Here is a 7,439-nt window from a genome sequence, read left to right as displayed (position 1 = left end):
ATGCATGTGATTTGAATTTAGGATGCACAATGTATCTTAGAATGGAGCCAATGCTACCTTGCTAGTGGATATTTCTTGTTTTGGATATGTAAATTTGTTCTACCTAGTTGAATGGCTCATGTCCCATATCTTTTCATTTCCTCTATTGTTCATATTTGATTCAATATGCAATTAGCTAGCTAGTGCCTATGTTTAGTGATGTTAAGTTGAATGTTGTTGGATATAGGAGCCAACTTGTTGGACAATACTATACATTGCATTACTTTGGGAATGTAATGTTGTTGTAGCTAGTTGCTAGGGTCATGTACCCCATTATTGTCTTTACGTATGCAATGCTATAAGCAATAGTGTCTCCTTAAGGAACTAGATAGTTGGCTTGTTTGATTCCCTAGCTAGTTTTGATGAACATATATATCTACTTAAACAATGGTGATTAGCTTCATTACCTAGACTATTGTTCATATCTAATTTAGTGGATAGTACTCTAGATAGTGGTCATGCCAAATGAAGTTGAATGATATGGAGTAAGGTGGCTATCGCAAAAGTTGGAATGAGTTCCAATTGGATTATCTTCCATTATATACTCTTCACATATGCTATGCTATCAACACTGTAAATTTCCATAAGGTAGTCAAACTAGTGCCAAAGATACAAATCTGATTGCAAGTGACATGCATTATGTTTGAATGGCACAACATAGAAAACAATAAAATACATGACATGGATGTCGACACTTTTGATACATCTCCTCCTAGTTTTTTTGAAAATGAGGGTAGTTGGTATTCTCCTAATGGTTTTTCAAAAGAACATGATATGGAAAATTTGCATTTACATCCACAAATGCAAATGAATTGGCTATAGACATTCAAGAAGATGAACACCAAGATCAAGAGGACAAACTTCAAGAATTATTTAAAGCTTAACTTGATGTCTAGGGATGAAGATGGATAGGAAATAAGGGATAATATTTACATCATGGGAATAATTCCAAATGATATATATTATTTATTTGAGTCACTTTATATACTCAAGGACCACATCCTACACCATCAATTGCAAGAACATCCTAGTCAAGCAAGACATCTTAATTTCCACCATAGAAATTGGGGAGGTATTTCTCAAGCTAGATGAGAGTAAAAAGGATTTATTTGTGTCCCCAAGGTTGCAAGCAACTTACTTTCAATTAGTGACATGTCTGATCAATGCTGAGAGGTAAATTTTGATAGATGGAGGTATTGCTTTGGTAAACAAAGGAAAAGCCTTGTTGAAGGCAAGAAGGATTTGGGGACTCCACATGTTGGAGGGAAAGGTGTCTGTAGAGTTGTGAGGTAAACCAACAATGAAAAATATATCTTAGGGCAAAGAGCGCAACACATGAGTGCAAGGTATCTAAAGATGATGGTGGAAAGGCAATCGGTAAAAACAAAAAAAGTAGCTACTCATATTTGTGTAGAGGGTGCATTGGGCCATTAAGGAGGGCTAAAGGCTTATTAGAACTCATACACTCAGCTTTGCATGGAGATTTCTAGGTGAGATCACTTGGAAGGGATACATACTTTCTCACTAATTACAACTCATGAAAGATAGCATGGACTTCATAGACCAAAACTAAGTGGGGTTCCAAAGCTCAAAGTGTTAAAGTAGTTAGTGGAGAACAAGATACGAAATAAAATCAAACTCTTGCACATGAATAATGGTGTGGATTACATATTTAATGAGTTCATCTTGGGGTCCACTGCTTTCTTTTAAAGTCATGGGATTCAACAACTCTTGACAATCAAACAAAAAATGAATAATGTGATTACATATGTGATAAGTTCATTTGGGGTCCATTTCTTTCTTTAAAATGCATGGGATTCAACACCAATTCATGGTCTCAAGAATTGAGCACAAAATGTACAAGTAGAAAAGCAAACAAGATGACACGTCCAAAAGGCTTCCTCCTCAAAAGGTCTTGCATAGCTCTCATAAGTGGAGTCAATAAATATCATCAAGTACTACATTGTCACAACCAAACACCAATGTGTGCATTGTTAGAGGTATTCCTCCATTAAAATTTTAGGGTACCAAGAATATTGTCTAATGACTAGGCTAGGGAAGCATGAACTTGATACACAAGGGGAAGCATCAATTTAGGCATTGTTGGGTATAATTGCATTCAAACTTTAGGGTACCAAGAATATTATGACTATGCTAGAGAAGCATAAACTTAATAATAAAGGGAATCCATATACTCTATTAGGTATCATTGTTGGGAAGCATTAATGTGGGCATTTTTGGGTATGAATTCATACAATTTTTAGGTACCAAGCATATTCACTACTACTAGGCTAGGCATAAAGAAGGAGCCATGTATTTCTACTAGAATAAGGTGGATGACACTACCAAGAATAGACATGAGAGATGGCCTCATGGCTAGGAGTGTGAGTGATTCAAAAGATGTATTGTTCAAGCTACCAAGAGTAGACATGAGAGATGGCCTCATGGCTAAAGGAGTGTGAGTAATTCAAATGATCTATTTTTCAATCTATAACTGAGTGTATATGGAAGCTTTGAGATGTACAAGCCTCGTCTAGTTACAAGGGGATTGAATTAGCTTGAGGCCATGGATTGCACAAACTTTTACCGCTTGATCCCAAATTGCAACAATTTGGGAAGTGCTAGTAATGGGAGATGAAACTTGACAAAATGGATGTGCTCGTACTATTTCTTAATGGGGAATCAATAGAAGAATATACCTAATATAGTCAGGCAATTTTAAAATGTGATGAGAGCTATTTACAAGTTGAAGAAGGCATTGTTTGGCTTGAAGCAAGTATGTATTAGCTAGTTTGAGAAGATAGATAGTTTTTTAATCAAAGCTAGTTTGGAAGAGGGAATGCATGTTTGAGTCTGTATAGATATGTGGAAGGGAATAAGTTTTGAATCACCGACTCTTTTTAGTTAAGTAGTTTGATATTATTATGCTCTATGTAGATGAGATCATATTAAGTAGTAAAAGTTTAAGGTTGATGGAAAATATCAAGAGAAACCTAGAAGACACTTTTGAAATGAAATATTTGGTTTTACAAACACCTGATGGACGAGGTTTTCAAAAAAAAAAGAATAGGGCAAAATAGGTATTCACTTGCACATATAAGATGGAGACATGTATACTTGTCAGTAGAGTAAGCATGTCCATGTGGAAGACTCACACATTCTCGTCTTTATACCACCATTGTGATGATAGAGCAACACCACTTGGATGCATTCATTGCATACTATAAATTACATCACATCCATAAGATGTGATGAGATCCTATGGCCTAAAAGAGGCATTGCATGTTGACCATCATGGCCATCTTGATCGATGGATGGAGATTTAATATGACTCGTGAGACATTGTGGCAATTTGGATGAGAAGTAAGATTTAAGGGATGCCATTGGTGAGGATCATTGACCATTGGTTGGCCATCTTATTGACCATATAGTCCATCATCATATTTTTTAATAAAGAAATAAGAAAAAAACATTTAAGGTGTAGATTCCCATGCAAAACAACCTTAGTGTTCATTAAGGGCTATAAGCCCCCTTCCTTACCATCACATTTTTTCCTACATTTTGTAAGAAATAAGAAAAAAGCATTTAAGGTGTAGATTCCCATGCAAAACAACCTCAGTGTTCATTAAGGGCTATAAGCCCCCTTCCTTACCATCACAATTTTTCCTATGATAGAGCAACACCACTTGGATGCATTCATTGCATACTATGAATGAGATCCTATGGCCTAGAAGAGGCATTGTAGGTTCACCATCATAGCCATCTTGATCCATGGATGGAGATTTAATATGACTCATGAGCCATTGTGGCCATTTGGATGAGAAGTAAGATTCAAGGGATGCCATTAGTGAGGATCATTAACCATTGGCTGGCGATCTTATTGACCATATAGTCCATAATCATATATATTTTTTAAGGAGTAAGAAAAAACATTTAAGGTATAGATTCCAATGCAAAACAACCTCAATGTTCATTAAGGACTATAACCCCCTTCCTTACCATCACAGTTTTTTCTATGAATTAAGGATATTAACCACCTCTTAATCTTCCTATTATGAGGCATTTTCTACACCCATTTCTCACTTGGAATGATTCACAATAATGTTAAACTTTTTAACACCTTGCACTTTCAAATAATGTTTTTTTTTTTCATGAAGGTGAGATTTGATCAAATGAATTTCCTTGTTACTCAATACCTGCATCATTTAAAGGATAAATATTTGATGCAACCTACAAAGGATATACCTAGTATACTATGCTTTGATCTATATATAAAAGCTTAAGATGAACATCCTAGCCTAGGGTTTCTATACAACAATTTAGGGACCATAAGTTTTGACACTTCAACATTGAAGAGAAAATCCTATTCCGTCCTTGTTGTAATAGAATTGTTTTATTGATCTTGCAATCTCTTCATTTAATTTTTGTGCGCTACATGAGAGAAATAATTGTTCACTAGCTAGGTTTGACAAACAATCTCTCATTCAAAGATGATATCAATTCAAGTTATTCATGGGAAGGAAGAAGTAAATTTTGTTTGGGTTAAACCAGCTCACCTATGCCCTAGGATAATTTTTTGCTTGATATACAATGAAATTTATTAAGTAAAATTTTTCTTGTTGTGAAAAGTTTCTTTTAAACTCTACTGCAGACAATGTATAATTCCTTGCTTCTAACTAGACTAAACTAAAAAGTGAGGATTTAGCATGAATGTGATAGGAAACTCAAAGAAAGCATGCATGAAGCCGCAGGTTCAATTTGCCTTGGCAGGAAAAACACTCCGATAAATCACTAATGGCACCTTGAACCCACTAGCTACTAACCCGTCTCTCTAGCTATGAAGCACTTAATTGTACTATTGCCCAACAATGTGCTCCCTACCTTTCCTGATTCCTTTGAGCCAAAGTTAATACCCATGTTGAGGTCACATAGCTGAAGGTGGACATTGTGCACCTCACTTTTACACTCACCATTTCCATTCAGGAGGTGGATTCACAGAAAAAAATTGGGAAGAGCAAGTGGACCAATTCATGAATGAGCTTGCACTACTTCAAAATGCCCACACGATAGCAACAGCAAAGGACATAAGGGGTTGTATGGAAAGAAGATCTAGACAATGGAAAGCTGAACTCCAACATACTTCTTAGAAGCACAAGTCCATGCTTATATGTCACATTCCAAATGATCAATGCCAAAACTCTATAAGAACTATCAGACACCATTCAAATAGAGCTTACAACAATGTGGGAGGAACACATTGAGAAGTTACACTTGATCCTCCAAAAGGGTTGCAAGATAGAGAAATATCGATCCAAACCCAAATGTAAATGCAAAAACTACAGTTGTACCGCATGTGATCACCTACTGGTTTAACAAACACAAGCAACAATAGCCAAAGGAGTAGATATCGCTAGAAGTACCCAATTGACTAACAACCAGATCACCATACAGATTCAATGTGAGTTGGTTGATTTCGGCTGCCTGCAAGGTTGTAATTTGGGTGCAATGTAGGAAAAGCAAGGTAGTTTGAGGAAGCAAAATCCACAACGCATATATGATCATAAGTAAGTCCGTTCTCTTCCTCTAGCACTTGTTGACTGATTTGTGAGAAAATTAGAAAGGAAGCAAGATGAGTTAGGATCAAGTTATGCTCAAGCTTCTGAACCATTTGCTTTGACTTCCCTAATAGATTTTGAAACATCTTTTAAGTTAATGATTTCTCATTCCACAAAGAGTGCCAAGACACTAAATTGTGTTTAAGCATCGTAAATATATTTCGGTACTGCAAAAGACATATTGTTAGAAGCGAATAAATACTTGACAAAGATGTCAAGAAGCATGAATTGTGGATTTTAGATTGGTTTGCGAAAACATGGTTGACACAACATATGATGGAGGAGTAAACATATACCCAAAATAAGAGCATCAACAAAGAGCAAGAGTAGGCCAATCTTAACTGACTTAACAATGAAGTGCTAGTTGGCTCTTTAGACATCCTTTGTCTCCTTTCTCACACTTGACTTTACGAAAGTAGAGGTTGATTAATAGATTAGTTTTTTAATAATAAAGCAACCCTTTAAAAAAGTTTCTCTATTAGGAAAAGCCTAAGGCAATTGAGTAACCCTATCCATGCTCAAAGGGACAAATCCCTAAGTTTTATAGTCTAATAGGAATGAAAATAATATCAAAGCTCCTGTCATGTCATACGCACCTCTATAAAACACAAATCTAGACTATTTCCAAAGGTCTTCAAAATTTGGAAGGCTAGAAGGTAATTACTAAGAATTGTTTTTTAGACAATAAGACATGTCACCCCGTGTCTAGCACATTAACCTATGGGTTGTAGTGGCAAGCCCCCATAGCATAATATGGGTCCAAAGAAGTGAAAGGGGTCCTTATGGGCACAATAGGGAGTGTCAAACATGTTTCCTTTTAAGATGTATGGTATGTAACATTGTAAAGTTGTCAAATCTTCTTTCTCCCATGAAGCTTTTGCATCTATATATTGTAAATCTCTCGTTTCTCACCCAAGATAGTTGAATCTTGTACATTTCTAATATGATATCTCATCTCCTTGAATGTAAATGCAAATCTCCATCTTCCTTGCTAAAAAATTGAAAATGTCATAGCTAGGAAAAAGTTAAAAGGGGAATCTTTAAAAGATGGGCAGCACTGCTACAAAACACTATCCATTATGGTGTTAATTATTGATGCTTCTTACTAGAAAAGTAAAAATATTTTTTGAATTTGATGATAGGCATCAAAATAAAACTCAATATTTTTGACAGCATAAGCATATATTTAAACATTGAAATAAGCATAAAAGTCACCATCAAAATTTGGATGGAGCAAGGCTTTGAAGCACTAATACAAGGGCTAAATTGGAAGATACATAGATTTTGAAAGATACACTATGGCTCATGTTTATAATATGGGCTATTTGAAAACATTTGGATGTAATTCACCATTTAGTCCAAAGAAGCACCAGATCATCCATAGTCAAGTCCTATGCATCTTGTGACTGCAAGTGTAGAACTTCCAAGCATAGTTGTCTAAGAATGCTTTGATGATCACAAACTATCCTCATTCTTGACAACATGTGCAAGACTAGTTGTTAACGGGTTTTTTACTTTGTTAAAAGAGTTATCTTTTGTTAGGACGTTCTAGAAGCCTATAACAATGCAATGTAGGAATATGATAGCATCATGGAAACTTTTAGACAAGGCAAGCAAAAAGAACAAGACTAGGTTTAGAAAAACCTACCCTTGCTCTTTGCTGACTCTTTCATACTTACTATATATTTACTTCTCCATCATGTTTTGGGTTGATCATCTTTTACTAGTGCACCATGAAATGCACAATTTGATATTTCTATGGCATCATTGTCATACTTTTATTAG

The sequence above is a fragment of the Dipteris shenzhenensis genome, chromosome 13 (genome assembly GCF_047967505.1).
Source record: "Dipteris shenzhenensis isolate YYH24624 ecotype China chromosome 13, Dip_SZ_1.0, whole genome shotgun sequence".
Lineage (NCBI taxonomy): Eukaryota > Viridiplantae > Streptophyta > Polypodiopsida > Gleicheniales > Dipteridaceae > Dipteris > Dipteris shenzhenensis.
This window is presented reverse-complemented; position numbering follows the sequence as displayed.